The sequence below is a fragment of the Conger conger genome, chromosome 16 (genome assembly GCF_963514075.1).
Source record: "Conger conger chromosome 16, fConCon1.1, whole genome shotgun sequence".
NCBI lineage: Eukaryota > Metazoa > Chordata > Actinopteri > Anguilliformes > Congridae > Conger > Conger conger.
In genome coordinates, this window is record NC_083775.1 from 23,130,554 (window position 1) to 23,147,363 (window position 16,810).

Sequence of the window (16,810 nt, forward strand, 5' to 3'; positions counted from 1 at the left end):
AATCATTACATGGTCAAAGTTGCTAAGATCTTGCCCATTCTAATTTTTGGTCAAACAACAAATACAACTCTTCATCATGTCTGCATTTTTGTTATTAGTTGTTCTTGCAGCAACAGTAATCAATGCTTGGAAGAGCCGGCTATTTACTTCATGAGGTCCAGCCGAGAGTAGATGCACAGGAAGCCTTTGAAACCTTAGCAATTTCCAAAGAGATTTCAGGAAAGGAATCAGATATTGAGTGATAGACACTTGTGGAATATAGGAGTTGTTTTCACAGATTCGATTTGGGAACTTGTAAAATATTTATGTGTTGAGTCAATAAAGGGGAATATGATTCATGAATTTAAATATCTGAAGCTGAAGAAGGGAAGCGCAGCCGGGCGAATATCTGTCCTCCAGGGAATTGCAGTGTAATCGGCGTTCTCTTTTTTTCATGTTTATATTGAAAGGCAAGAATGTACATTATTCTTTGCTGTGATATGATCCAGCTAATTAGGTAATTACTGTAAAAATGTTGCTCATACATATTACTTCAGTTAAGGAGATAAATACTTTGGCTGCACACTGCCCTGCCTCGACTGACTCGATCAGCATCAAAGAACATTACGGCGAGAGAGCAAATAAGCCAGGGAACATGATGAAAAATGTATATGTATGTTTTAATGTCTATATAACAGACCTGAATAATGAAAATGTGTCTTCATGGGAAGGCGATCTCAGAGGGACTACACATGTATAATGGGATGAATTTCATAAAGTATGTGTTGCTTGGCTACCCACGACGCACGATTACCTCCTAGAGGGGGCTTTTGTACATAATGGGGTCCTCTTCCCAGCCACCTACTGTCAGATTAGCATGAGCCCCGCGACGTGTGTTTTGCTTCATACGCTAGCACACATTAACCCCATCAATCTGTTTTATGTTCCACATAAACCTCTCAACAGATTATCGTCCCATCTGCACACGCATCTGAAAGAGTGAGGTAAAGCACTATGAAAGGAAATCTGTTGGCGATCGATCATTTCTGTGTGGAGGGGGAAAATGAGAAGTGAAAAGCAGTCATGACGATAAGCGTGCACAGTCAAATGCGCAAATGTTAATTCAACTCAAGAGTTTGTACGGGTCCAAGAGGTCACATGTTCTCTATCAGAGGTGATTTAGCGCTGCACTGAATCTTGCGGTGTGAAGTAAACAGCGTAAATTGGCAGTGTAATGCAGCAGGGCTGTTGAGGGCGACTCTGGACTGTGAAGCCTCTGGTGAGGCGGCTGTTGTGTTGCGCAACCTTGATAAAGGTGCTTCACCTCAGGTAAAGGCACGTTCTGTTCACTTTTTTTTTTTTTTCAGAATTCCCTTATTTTCTCTCAAAAAAATATATCAGCAGCCGAACTGTTGTACGACACATTTTCTCAAATGAAGTAATTTCAGGAGAGCCAGGTTGAATCTGGGCCTGAATGTTTTATCATAGCTGATGGCAATAAACCACCAGTTTTGGGCGGAATAAAGCCAAAAACATCCTGTGTTGCATAAACACCTATGTTACGTAATTCACGCCCGAGCTGGCAGTCAGCCACTCTTAGCTCATGTTATCTCTTCACACCATAGGGTCTTTGCTGAAGCGCTTCAGTTCTCTCCTGCATGCTGCGTGTGCTCAAGTGTGTAATAGGTGTGTCTCCACCTGGAGTTTGAAGCTGTGACCCTGCAAGTAGCAGCTCTGGCTCTTTACCTGCACCCCAGTCCCCTGCACAGTTCCTCCTAGTGTTGCATAGTTTGAAATCGGGAACTCAAGCAACACAGCTCAATATTTGTGTATTCGAATTGGAGTTTTCATAATTTGTCTAAATAAAAATAATAAAACTGTTAAGCTTGATGCACTGAAGTTGAACTGTAGCTACTGAACATATGAGAATTAAGATCTCATCTATTATGTGTGTCTGGAACTTCTGGCCAATGTGGTATGATAAGAAAATAGGATAAAAAAATGTAAAGTGTCATGTTTTCTGGAACAAATGTATCTTGTTTGGTTCCCTGGATCAATGATCAGTAATGTAACTGGCAAGGCTGTGCTGAAGCATTTGCATTTATTTTCCCTCAGGGTCGGGGTATGCTGATTAGCAGGGCCGGTCCTTCCTCTGGGGTAGCACTCCTGCTATCGCAGCTCATTATCAAGGTGAACGTGTGTTAGAGATGTGATCAGCGCTACTGCAAAAGAATGTGCTAACCATTGGCAATATGCTGTTTACTGTGCATTTGCAAAATGAACATGTTAAAATAGCTTGGATAAGCGTACATTGTGATCACATTTGTGACTAGCTTTTAGGGTCACACAGCTGATTCACACATGATACTGTGTGAATGAGCAGAAGGAGCGTATATCATGCCTGCATGTATTGTATGCAAACAGAGTATTTCAGAGTGGACACGTGCTCTGCCATATTTTATACCGTTGCTAGAGTACTTCATAATATTATCCATTCATTTAGAAATCTTAGTGTCTTCATTGTTAGTCACTCTGGATAAGAGCCTGGAGAAGGGTCTGTCAAATGCCAGTAATGTAATGCCATGTAAAAGAGTTTGCTACTGATAAATTCAGAATGCATCGTTGTAAAAAAGGAAATAAGTTAATGATAAATAACTAATAATTGTTAAAGCCTACTGTCTATTTGAATGGAAGTGCAGTAGATGAGGAGGTTGAGCATTGAAATGCCGGCATGTTTGTTGTTGGGTTTCTGTTGTTATGGGTGATTTCAGTTTCGGTCTCTCAATTTGGGCCATAGTACGGCTTGGGCTGGCTCTGATGTTTAGTAAGCTATATTGTTTTATTGGCCCAAAGTTATATTTTATATTATATATTTTATGTCCTAAGGTTTTCCCACCAAATCCCAGTGCCACCAACCCATATCTCTAGGTTTTGGGGTTTATCAGGTTTCTAAAGCAGCTGGTTTTGAGGATTACAGATCAAAGGACTCCTGGTTGTGCCGCTGATATGAAAAAATGTGAAATTCCCCAAATTTTAAACACTATATTTGTACATATATTAAGGAACTGGTCTGGAAAATCCCAGGCAGTACATTTTGTACTGTTCCTGAAACACAGTACCTGGATTTTGGAGAAAAGGATATCTTTAAAGTAAATAACAGAACAACACTTCAGTCAGAACTACAGTCATGAGCCTCAAAAATATGTTTGCAGTTTGCAGATAAAGTGTCAGGGTCATGTGCAGTTAACACTTTAGAAACTTTCTCAATTGTGCAGGTAAAGGTTTTCCCCATTTGGGTCCCAAAGAGCCATCAGAATGCAGCCTTGTCATTTGTGTGTGTGTGTGTATGTGTGTGTGTGTGTGTGCGTGTGCGTCAGGGGTGCCGGAATCATTTCAGAAGTGCAGGGCCCAAATATATCCTCAACAAGATGGTAGCCTAAGATAGTCATGTAGTTATTTCAACACCGACAGGGATCGGTGCATCACATAGCAGAAAAAGTTTCAGTCACTTTTGGTCTTTATTACAGAAAGTGGGTTTTTATCTGGCTATTAACCAACAAAAATGGGCTCAAAACAATACAATCAAGGGAAATATAAATAAATCTACTCCCATTTGAGAGATTCCTGTAGCCCTGCCCAATTTTGCTGCTTGTAATGTATTGCCTACGAGTAGCATGCTACTTTAGATAACCTACTACAGTCTCGGCTCCTGACAACCCTGCATCTTGAGACATGGTGCTTCTAATGTATGTTAGCCTAGTTCTTGATTAGTTTAAGTTTTGAAAATCATCTCTGCAGAAGTCACAGTCACAGGAATTGTTAAAAATAACTTAAATTCCGTGGCAACATCAGGTAAACCGGGCAGAAGGAAGTGCTTTAAATGATTGCAAAGACCCAGCCTCTCTAAAAAGTCTCTATAAAAGAGTGAATCGTAGGAGGGCACTGCAGTTCAATCACATTAAAACACTATAAATTGCTTTACCTTGTATAAATACAGGTGTACAAGATTGACCTTGCTTCTTATCATTAACATTAACAGACTTCCCAGAAGTTATTGCGTGGTTGCGCTTATGTTTGTGGAGTTTTTGTTTCCTCGCTCACCCATCTTTTTTTTTTTTTTTTTTAACTGAATGAATCAGCTAATCATGTGACAAACTCCCACCTGGGCCGACTGCAGCACGACATTTGCTCAATTCGGCCAATGCATCCAAGCTGTACCAGTACCGGCTTTTGGCTACCCAGACACATGGAAAGCTGGGATTGTGAGCCGGTCAGAATCACTGCATTGTTCTGGCATCACAAAATAAGCCGTAAGAGGGCTTTTCACTGTTTTGGTGCTGCCTCTGACACTGATTTCCCAGTGCTTGTTTATTTGCCAGTGGAAAAAAGGTTTTGAAGTGAACCTGCCTGTGCATTCAGAGGAAATGAGCATGTACACGGCTACACTTTGCAGGAGTGGGGATTCTACAGGACCGTCGGGCAGAATTGATTGACACTGTGGTTTTGCTTTAAGTGCAGTCTCTCATTGGCCTTACTGCAAGGGTAGCAGTTTTCTTCTGCACTAATTAAAGTTACAAACACAGCACTTCCAAAGTAAAGGGATGGAACTGAAGGTTAGTGAGATAAGGTAGCTTGTATTCTCTGAAACTATTTTTTTTCCCATGAATTTTGGAGCAATCTGCAAGATACACACTTGAAATCCTTTGGGTCTTTTGAACTTGTGATAAGCAGCTCTTGAGCTTAAAAGGATGTCTGTTGAAATTCTACTGCGATTTGTCATGTCTGGGAGGAATATGGTAAATCAAAATAAAAACGTGTGACACAGAGAATGATGTGAGGCCAAAAGGTCAAAAAGTCTCCGATCTCAACCTCAACTGAACTGCAACCACTTCTGTTTCCATTTGCATATGCTTAAACAATAATGTAATCAGTCTCTACACTTTTATATTTTATGTACATAATCCACATGGGTGGTGTATGTTCTAGTCTTGTTTGTAGTGGACAAAGGGGAGGGGGGCTTCCTTGTGACTCTCCCATCCTCACATACTGTAAGGTTGGCTCCAGAAATATTGGAAATGTTGTAAGGAGGTTAACCAACACATTTGGAGGGATTTCGGACCATTCCTGTATGCAGATCCTTGCAATCCTTGTGCTTATCAACAGCCCTCTTTGGTTCATCCCACACATTTTGGATTGAGGTCCGGCACCTGAGGATTCTGTTGTCACAGAACCATTCTGTGTGAATTTTGAGGTATACTTTGGCTCATCATCTTGCTGGAAAGTCCACCTACGGACATCCTTGCTGGAAAGACCTCCTGGAAAGATTCAGCCTTGTGGCAGAAGCAACCACAGCTAAAATTGCCTGATACTTGGTGGAATTCATTATACCACTGATCATTACCAGTGCCCCTGGACCTCTGGAATTAAAACTGACCCAAAACATCTCTGACCTTCCACCATATTTCACAGTGGGCATAATAATTAGAATAATTACATAGTTTATTTATTTACTTGTTTTTTAATGTTTTTTTATGCATTGCTAGGGGTGCCAATAGTTCTGGAGCCTGTTGTATATTTATCCAGAAATGTTTTTACTCAGAGAATTTTGACCTACAGAGGATTTTGCAGTGATATGGTATCTCAAAGATAACAGGGCACAGCCATTGCATTTAGAGACTAGTTCTTCCTCCCAGTGTCAAATCGTGACAACCATAACATTGCATTTGGAGTGGTCTTTTTTGTTTAGCTAAAGATTATTCTAGGGAAGCACACATTTGGATGGTTTGCATTATCCATATTGCTCAGCAAGATTCTTTCACAAGCAACAAACACAACAAGATCACATTTTGGATTCAAAACAACAACCTCTTGGTGGAGAGTGGAATTTCCTTGAGTGGAATTTTCCGCTGCCCAAACTGCTGCTCCACTGTTATGATTAGGCTTTATTTTTCGGAGTATTCTGCGTTTTACTCTGCCTGAGTGCTCTGTTGGACTATAAATAATAAAACTGTTATCTGCTGTTGAACAACCACACCCTGTGTTGCGACTCCCCTGGCCTGCCCACACCTGGCAACCTGTGACAGCATAATTAATAAAGCCCAAAGAAGTTCAGCAGCTTATCGGATTGGTGAATCATACAGTATGGCCTGCACACAGACAAACTGGGCTTGAGTTAGTGTGGTAAAAATTAAAAAGCCTTCAATTCTGATTCACCTTTATATGTGTAGTTAGTCATTTAGTACAGATTTAGGTGCAATGTACCTACTTTCTCGGTTTACGTGATATGTTATACATTATTTACAAATTTTGAAACCTCAGTGGCTGTATTTAAAACTTTTTTGAGCTCATGTTCAGAGAAAGGTAAACTAATTGACTTGGTTCATTCACACTGGTTTTATTTCACACGTTGTTTCATTAAATGGACCCCTTTCCATATGTTCAGGTACCGAGCCCAATCCCAAGATGATTTTACACACAGAAAATGGCTGCTGATTTACAACTCCCTTGAAGGTCACAGCACACTCTAAAGAATGCATTCAGGTCGACCATGCACATCCAAATACCACATTATTAGAAAATACATATATATCTACTCATTAAAATCTTGTTATCTTGTCTGGATGGCAATTGGCATAGTGCAAATTTTAGTCCACCTGGCATCAAAATTGCATTGCGCTGCTTATCAATAATTGATTGGTGAAGGCCACTGTGAAGGTATTCATCTAATATGAGATGTACCTTCTTATAATTGTCTCTCCTCTGTTCAATGATTCAATTACCTTTTTTGTTTACATGATTATAATTTCATGGAGATGAAACAAATGCCCATCTATTTGGTGGGCAGAGATTTTCACCGTAAATTCAAGGAAATGTGGTCACCCAAAGACAAAATGACATTTGATTTGTATTACTTTGTTCAATCTATGGCTTTGGCGGTAGTGACTCTTCTGCCTTCTTGAGGTTTGAGGACTGTATAAAAAAAATTGAATAAAGTAAATACAGCAAATTGATGGTAAGGGCCAGTCTAGTTAACCCGAGACATCCATCCATCCATTCATTATCTCACCTGCTTATTCCTGGACGGGGTCGCAGGGGGGTGCTGGTGCCTATCCCAGCATGCATTTGGTGAGAGGCTGGAATACACCCTGGACAGGCTACCAGTCCATCGCTAAACACAGATAGCATTTAGGAAATCTCTATAATTCTATTCTAAAATATTTTCTTACATTAGAGGCCTTCATGTCTTGTCTTGGAACTGGTCACACGGTCGGTAGCAATGTTCTTTTTTAACACCTCTCTGTTTGCCACTTCTTGGTTGCCAATTTTTGCTTGTTTATTTTAATTGTACAGTAGCTTACCATCAAAGTGTGTGCATACCATAGTACACATGCTCCATTACCGGTCCCTTGGCTTGAAATCATGCCAACAACCTTCTGGTTCAAACCAAGTTTCTGCAGTCACAATGATGCACGGCTCCCCCTCTGTATAACACTGTGAGGTTGCATGGAGACCTGACAGATAGGGAGGTTCTGTACTGGAATAATTGCTCAGCTGTGAGGAAGGCAGAAACCCTCTAGAGCATTAAGCAGATAAGAACACATAAGTTAAGTGGATTTTTAAGACCGAAATGTCAATATCCCATTGGCTCAATTAAAATGTCAATGCCTAACGAGCTAAATTGTTGTGAAGCTTTTCCTTCCCCCCCCCTCAACATTTCTCTCACTCTTGTCGCATCCTCCGCCATCCTGCTCCCGCCCCCACTCCTGCCAGCTTATAAACAACTCGACATGATCATCAGCAATAAATAAATATGAAAATAAATAAACAATCGGAGTCATTGGAGCCTGTCCGCGTTGGTGGAGCGTGCTCATTCCGCATGGATACGCTTTCATCCACAAACAAGCCAGAGAGCTCCCGTCAACAGCATTCCATGCACTGATGTTTGTTTGCTGTTGGAGAGCGATACCAGACTGTAGGCGAACAATTAAAACTGATGGTGGCATAAATAACATAATCATTAATCATTTAGCCTAAGCTTCCAACCAAAGAGAGATGTGCATACTTAACTGACTGAAGGAAAAATAATTGAAATGGAAGTACTGTGTACAGTAAGTACCATGGATGCACAGCTTATGAATTAGGAAGGATTTGGTTGGGGGATTTGAGGTGTTGGCACATAATTGGGGGCCAAGCAGTGAAGCTGCGTAGACACAGTGTTTTTCTACCTTTTCTTATTATTCATCATCATCATCATCTTTTTCTTCAGGCTAGGGTGTGTATGGCAGCCCCTAGAACCATATGGTAAAAAGTTTAGAAATTTGGCAAACTGATTAGGTACAGTACTATGATTCTTTTCACCAAGATTCATTGAGCGTTCTAGCGCCACCAATGGAGGTATGTTTACACATGTAAGTTTTGAGCCTTATGCCTGATTTTTTTAAAATGAGGTACCATTGGATTCCTTGGACAAATCAACGTCAATTTACGCTGTATTGGATTTTCCGCAATATTGGATTTTACAGAATTTTCACAGGCCACTCATTTTTGTCTAATCTTCACCGGAGTGTTGCTCAGTTTAAAAACTTGTGCACTGATTGATTCATTTATTCATTTATTCAGCCATTCTTTTTGTATCATGCGGTTGCCAGATGAGAGCTATATTTCTTCTCATTTGATCTGCTGCATCAGTTACAGTGCTAGGTACAGCACATGCAGCGGGAGAGAAGCTTTGCAAAAAAGTTTGCAAACTGCGACTTAGTCTGTAGACTGTAGTCCTGGAACTGAAATCCCTGGAGACCATTTAGAGGAGTATTTATGGTTTCATTTGCTACAAAAAGACAGTGCCCCTAAACCTACCCCAATGTCCAGCAATGCGGAAAATGTCTGAAATTTGCTGCAGGTGTGTCAGACTATATACTGAAATTGAGACAGGACCAGTATCATTGTAATTTGAAAGTAATCATGTATTAATGGCAAACAGAGATGTTTGGAGAATTCTCTCAGTCCATATGTTGCATACATGCTATACACATTTTTAAATATTTACCAAGCTGTGTTTAATGGTTTAAGTTAAGCTGCCATTTATTTCTGGAAATCGAGTGAGTGAAACAAAAAAAAACATGTGCCATGTTTTCATGTTTTCATCATGCCTTCATTTTATCACATTTCAGCAGCGGGAAGGCAGACTGGTCATACCCCCATATAGCCCCCCTCATGTATCACCACAAAACAGACCTCCTGGTGAGAGAAATGACACACAGTCTTCCAGTTCGGATGTCCGGTTAGTGTGTCGGTGTCACAGTTGTCTCACAAACAGCACTTCAGAGGAGCAAGAGAAGATCACTTCTGCTCCGTGTGTCGTGGTGTATAGCTCCTCATTTCATTACTCCCTCTTTCAAAGGCCCAGTGTTGACAAACGGCCACGTTCGTGGTCTCCCAGATGCACGGCATGGGGGCTTCCGGAATCGTTTGCCTCAATAACCCAGGCGGGAAGAAGAGACGCACGGCGCTTCATTGTAATAACTTGGCTGCCACTTCCTGCTGGGACTGCATTAGTTCTCACAGCGCGGTGATAGAGAAATGCCAGCGCTGCTCTGTTGCGGCTGTTAAAGGTGCCACCGTCACCTCTTTCATTGGATTCGGGGCACCGACGCACGGATGCCTTCATTTAATTGTACTGAGATTATGGAATTCCTACAATGAGGCACAAAAGCACTCAACTCTCCGTTCAGTCAGATTCAGCGTGAGGTCAGTCTCTCCCAGGAGGCTTGGTAATAAAACTGAGAAATGCCTGATACCACACAGGATTTCTTTCTTTTTTTTTTAACAGGTGTGTTTTTTTTGGAATGGAGGCTGCCAGATGTCCAGACAAGCCTAGCTCAATCAAAAACAATTTTGTCTCCAGCTGGTTTGGGTGATCTATACAACTGACCAAGGTAGCAATGTGTTTCTGTTTTTCTGCTTTTCTGCACCTCCACCACCAAATAACCTGAGCCCAGCTGTCATCACGGTGATTGCCAAGGTGACCTTAGCCTCCCCCCTTTGCCAAAATAAAAGCCACCCCATGTTTCAAACCACTGGTTCGTGAACTGTCTGATTGTTTTTTCTTTGTTTTTTTTGTGCAGTAAAGTGTGGTGCTGAATAAGCTTGCACACCTGTTAAAACAAAACAAAGGGGTATATAAACTTCTTTAATCTTAATTCCCTCTTTCTGGGACCGCCAACTGACATCAAGTGATTACAAGCCTCGTGTAGCAGCCCGCAGGTGTTTAGTCCCTTTGCAAGATGTTTTCAACTGGTTTGTTGTGCAAAAAAAAAAGAAAAAAAAAGAATTGAACTTAAACGTATCAAAAACATCCTTAAACTTAAACTCCAGCCTCTCTGCCCGATCTCTTCTTTTTAACAAGATAAGCCTGAACAGAAAAGGCTCACCGCTTTCTGCAGAATGAATCTAACCCCAAAAAACCCTCAGAAGCCCTCAGAAGCAGCATGCTTCTAAAGATGATGGAGGAGACCAGAGGTGGCTGAGCGTTTAGCCGGGGTCCTTTTATCTGCATATCAATTACAGCACATATCCAGGAGGGCACTTTCCTCAGCCACTTTCTAACCTAATTAATTAGGACGTCAAGCCTCAGCAAAGGTCCGGGATAGAGAAGAAGGCAAATGATTAATCGCTGCTTTTTAAGTGAATAAAGCGAGTGTACGCTTCACATTTAGCTCCATAAAAAAAGCTCAGCAAAGTCGTTCATCCCCCCCCCTTTCTTGGAGCAACAAAAGCCACGTCTGAGGTTAAGGTCACCGTTCATGTAAGTGTCCCCAGTGCACAGATGGCTCTGTGATATCTGCTGGCGCCCAGACCTCACCGTCAGTGAAGCTCCTGGAGGGCGAACAGTTATTTTGTTTGTTTTTTTGTTTTGTTTTCTTTCTGTACTTTGTTGACATATTTTGTTTAGTGAACAGAGAACTCACCAAACACCTCCTGTAATTTCCAGTAATGAGAGTCGATGTGGGAACACAGTAAAAAGTTTGGTGATTAATCCGCTCTGATAGTGACATTTTGCGCATTTGGAGTGTTCACCAAACCTAGGTCAAATACACATTTAAAAAGCTTTAACTGATTAGAAGCAACACATCCTGCACACTAATGACAGCTTCAAAGAGTTCATCTGAAAGTCGAGATCAAGTTAGTCTGTAAGCTAAACTTGCTATATAGGACATTACAAACCCAGCATGATGGCTGTCATTGAACTGTGGGGGATTTTTGGACCTGGAAATGTGTCTCGCACCAGTAATGTTGATCCTTGTTTATGCAGCCGGTATGCTAGGGCATATTGATATGGAACGTTTTGATCTGAGAAGGCTTCACCGTGCGGTGTACATCAAATGGTAAGATGCATGTAAGCCAATCACAATTAAGCCGTGGTATCCCTGGTGCAGAATCCAGCTATGACCAGCTTGAAATTATCAGCTACCAGCTGTTTCAAAGCATAGCTTGAGCTGGTCAAACCATGTTGAGTATGGAGCTGGTCTGAACTGGTCAACCAGCTACCAGCTGTTTCAAAACTTTGCCTGAGCTATTTTTTCAGCAGGGATTGTATCTGCAGAGAGAGATATTGATGAAAGTCATGACTAATTTCTCCAGGAAAACTGAAGTTCTATTTACCCCACGTATTTAGAGTAGGCTTTTGCAGAAGCACACATACAGTATTCTTCCCCCCAGATTGATTTCTTGGTAGGTATTTCTTTGAGAACTGTGTCAGTTTCACGGGCTGCCATCAGCTGGTTTGAGCGACATGGCTGACCGGTGTGACTGCTTAAGATGGGTAATCAAAGGGCAGGAGGAGAGGGGAGGAGGTCTCACCTCTCTCCATCAGTCACACAGCCATCATTGGGAACAACAGGACAGAAATGCACCCTTTGAGGTGGAGCAGAAGTCAGTAAGGATCCTGACATAAAAAATAAAAAAGAGGGGGTGGCTCATGCTTCCCAGAATGCCTCTCAACAGAGAGAGCAGTATATAATGACTCTCAACAGAGAGAGCAGTGGTTTGGCAGACTCCTTCAATCTCTCTGTTGACATGTTTCATCTACAGCCTGCACTTGCTGAGGCTTTAATGGCGTTCTGTACTCATCAAAAGCAGCTGTGAATTACTATCAGCTGTTCACTCATTATCGGATACCTAATTAAGATATTTTTTTAAGTCTCCTTGTGGCACATAAAAACACAAGGAGACTTAATTATGGCTACTGGCCAGACTAAGGTGTACATTCAGTTGATGTTTGAATTTGAGCTCAAATTAAAGTCAAAGTTAAGGGGGTTTTTTTGGGTGAAAAAGCACAATCACAGTCTGTTAATTTGAGCAGTAATCAGAATGAATGAAAAAATACTATGTTTGTAACATGCTCTTCCTTCTGTGTAAATGTTAAGGCCAAATTGGTTTAAAATAATGAAGAACCTGCTGTGATTTTAATCAAAAATATACAGTACATACAGTTCATACATTCAACCGGACTATCCTAGCTAAATGATGTGGTGCAAAACAGGCCGCAATGTAATGCAATACTAGTTCTGTTTAAAGTCAAAATGTCATAAACAAATAAGATAAAGTATTTATGGTTGTTATTTGACAGCCAATGTTTATCACATTATTATTAATTGATGTTAACGTTATTCAGAGTCTTTGGGTTTGGTTCAGTCAAACACATTCAGACTGTATAAGAACATCTGTAATTCAGTAAAACCTTCTGGATTATTATGGCACCGTATCAATAATCACCACTTTGCCTACACTATCTCTATAAGGTGACCATAAGTATGAGGTTCATACAAATCTCTTTAAAATACACTTTTGTGCTAAAAGCTCTGTTTGGGTTGCACATTTCAGTGTTTTCCATAGCACATTTACCGTAACGTTTTGCATTGAATATCTTCTATCACCTTATTAGCTATTGATTATGCTTATTAATTCATTTGTGAAAGGTCCATTTTGGCTACAAGGGCAAGGTGTTTTATATAACAAGTGACCCTTCTGGTGGACCATTTTGGGTGGGGATGTGTTGTTTTCTCTGCTCACCCACTATTACATAAACATGAATTTATGCAGATCAAAATATTAGAGGCAAAACAAAAGGCACTACATTATTTAATATCTTTATTCCTAAAATGTTGCATGAATCAATTCATGATATTCCTCTTGACACAAAATTATATTTAATCAATTGTATTAAAACAGTGACGATTGTGAAGTTGGAGACAGACAAACAGATTTTTTCAAAGGGTAATTTCACAAGCTTTTTAAAAATGCCCCCACCTCCATCCCTGGCACCACCATTTGCAGGATACAGCTTTTACTCTTTCTTGGAATTTTCTGTCTGAAAACCTTAAAGGTTGGTTTGATTCAATCTGAAACAATTTAGGCCTTGCTTGATTGAATTGCAAATGCACTTAAACTGGCTAAGTGAATTGTATTGAATCTACGGGCCTGTTTCTTATTCGTTCATTTATTCTTAGGGAATGAACCTTTCTTTGTCTTTTCTTATTGTTCGATTTAAAGTTTCAAGTTTCATCCAGCTGCAAGCATATAAAAAGAGAGTCTATGAAAGGAATACGTCTGAATTCAAATGAACTTGCCTCCACCCAAAATGATCACGCTAAATGTTTCTATGTTGACTTTCTATGAAAAATTATGGGATTCCACATGCCAGAAGGGTGGTTTCAAACAAACAAACACAAGGACTATCTCTCCATACATGTGTCCTCCATTCCAATGCTGCAGCTAAAACACATCCACCGCACTGTGTAGAGCTCAAGCTGTGAAATATCACTAATTACTGATGTTTCCAAGAAGAAGGGGCTCCTTTTAAGGTGTGCCTAGGGTTGGCATCGTCGATGAAATTGTGTTTGTATGTGTAAAATGTGATTATATCCCAGCATGCAAAATTGTTGGTTCTTCATCTTTTGGAGAAAGATGTTTTGATTTAAAGCAAATAGCATTTGCATGACATTTCAGTAGCAAGGTTCCCTTGGCAGTTTGGAATGGCAGATAAAATTATTTTAACAATCGATCATCAGAAACACTCACAGTCAAATAGCATGAAATCACACAGCACAGGAAAGAAAATCTGCTAGTGCTACTCATCTATAATTTAGGGTACAGTGTGCTGTAATCTCTCAATGGACAGAATGATTTCTTTAATCAAATAAACAATAATCAACCAAATGGAATATGCATTATGAAGATATTGCACTATTTACAGTATATGGATAACTACATGCATTTCATTCACGTAATAATCTATGTTATGTTAAAACATGGCAATAACATTTAACTTAATTGAGTTAGTCTCAGTCTATAAAGAAACTATATTGTGTCATTCCATCACTTCCTGTTTCACTAGAGTAGAAAAATTAGGTAACAAGCATGCAAAATCCCTTTGTCAACCATCAGTATGGGAAGAGCCAAGGAACTGTCCGTTCAAAAAGACAGAACATATGGAATGGTCGCAAACTCTCCAGGAAGAGGACGCAGGTGCACACCGTCCCCACAGAGGATGAGGAAGGTGGTGATTGAGGCCATAAAGAACCCATGAACTTACTGAGCACAATAAACAAAACCAAGCGTCAGGAGTTTTCCAAACCTCATTGGAATTATGACTGGAAAAGGGTGCTATGGTCAGATGAGACCAAAATTTGGAGATTTGGCCATACACATCACACACATTGACATGTTTGGTGGCAAAAGAGTACATACTGTCGAATATCATAAATTCTCGAAAAAGTCTCTGGGTTGTCGTCTTTATCCAGAGATGGTCACAGTAGTATTAAATCAGGTGTGCCAAAAGATTGTGAAACCTGTTTTTTGAGGAATAGTTTTTTTGTCTTGTTTTTTAATGCAAGACTTTGGTTGATTCCATTGAATAGTTGATAAAGCACACTACTTTTCACTTGTTGGAAAATAAAGTTTATGTCAGTGGCGGTATTATTTGTTAGTTTACAGTATTTATTGTGCATATTTATCAAGATTGCGACTAATTCTAGTGCTCACTGTATGTGTGTCATTTCAATACATTCAATATTTTTTAATATAAATTCCATATAATATACCTGTATGAGGTATCTTGGGAACTGGAAAGGGTGCTGCTACTGAAAGGGTGGCAGTCTTGGGTGGGGTGGAGTGACTTCATCCCCAGAGCGTGATGCTTTCCCCAGATCTCTTCAGTAAACCTACAGCTGTACAAATGGGTAGCACCCCACGGACGTCTCTCGAGTCACAGGGGAGGCTGAGCTTACCCTTAAAGAGTGCTACTGACCAGCGTAACACCCATCTGCAGCGAATCGTCTTTGTGTTTGATTGAATCAAGTAATGCACAAGATTATCGGAGTCACCTTTTTAGCATTTGGCTTGGAACATTTTAATAAAAACTGATGATGCCATCTCACTCCGTTTTGTGAGCAAAATTTCAGTTCTCTTTGCTATGATTCAAATTATTTAACGTGGAATATGTAATACTGCGTACATTTGAGGCAATCAACTTAAAATATGTGACCCTCAGTTAAATCAAAACACTTGTTAATCAAAGAAAATTAATCAATCATAGATCCAGTGCAATTAGCAATTTAATGGGTAGTTTTTAAGTTTCGCCTGTTTCAAGCACACTCGCTTCTTTTATCCTTCTATTAAGCCAAATCAATATGCAGTGTTCTGTGAAGTCATAAAGGCATTTTAAGAATACCTCATTGGTCTTTATGCTTCATGAATATGGATTACATGTTAAAGGTGATAAAATATGAGTACACACAGTTGGCACTTATATGGAGTGCCTGTCATGTTAATGATGAAAAAATGCAATATTTCAAATAAACTACAGATAAAGTCTTCAGAAAGGGGCCATGGTAAATATTAAGCTAGATTAATTAGCTCAGATGTACAGGCACTAAAGCTGTATATATGTGTGCCCATACTGCAGTGTTCTTCAACTAGTACCTTCCAGGGGCAGGATTCTAAATAGAATTGAATTGTACATACTGTACATGCAAATATTTCCACATACTATTTCAATCGGAATCTATGAACGAGGTGTACACCTTCTTAAAATATACATGGGCATTACGTTTTTACTGTGTTGTTGCTGGTGGGAGGTATGGTAACGATATGCAGGCGCAGATATGGACATGCTTACAGTTTTAATGCGGCTGATTAATTATCCCGATCCTCAATGGGGTATGGAGACAGATCGTGTATATGATGGGCTGCATGTAACCCCTGTTGGTAACACAAAGTTTTACCAAATAATTAAAGTGACCGTTTTCTCAGGAAGCAGCAAATCCGATGTTTGTGTCTTGAGTCGGGAAAGTATTTATTGCAGGAAGCCAGCATGAAGGATTCACACAAAAGTATCCATCGAACCATTGGACTTCGGGGACTTTATACAAGTACATTTGCAAGTATTCAAATTTGGGTGCTAAATACAGTGTGACCTTTGATTGGTCATTCGTTATACAGGGTTGCCCTATAGGCCGCAATTTCTACCGCTGTGTTTTATTGGTTGTCTGAAAAACAATGGAAGCTTCCTGCGGACATTAACATGCATATGTGAAGTTTTGTAATACACAAATCTGTCAGTCTCCCAACACCCCTGAGCCACCAGTTGAATAGCACTGATAGTTCCTCTAAACACTGTGCTGTGCTCTTCTTCAAGATCATCTGCTAGATATAACCCTGAATAATGATCATTTCAGCCGGTGGGCAGTACATCTCTATGGATTTCCCTTATGTCACGGTGGGCCTTACTGTCTCAGTGATGGAAAAATCTATCCAACGGGATAAATGGTGG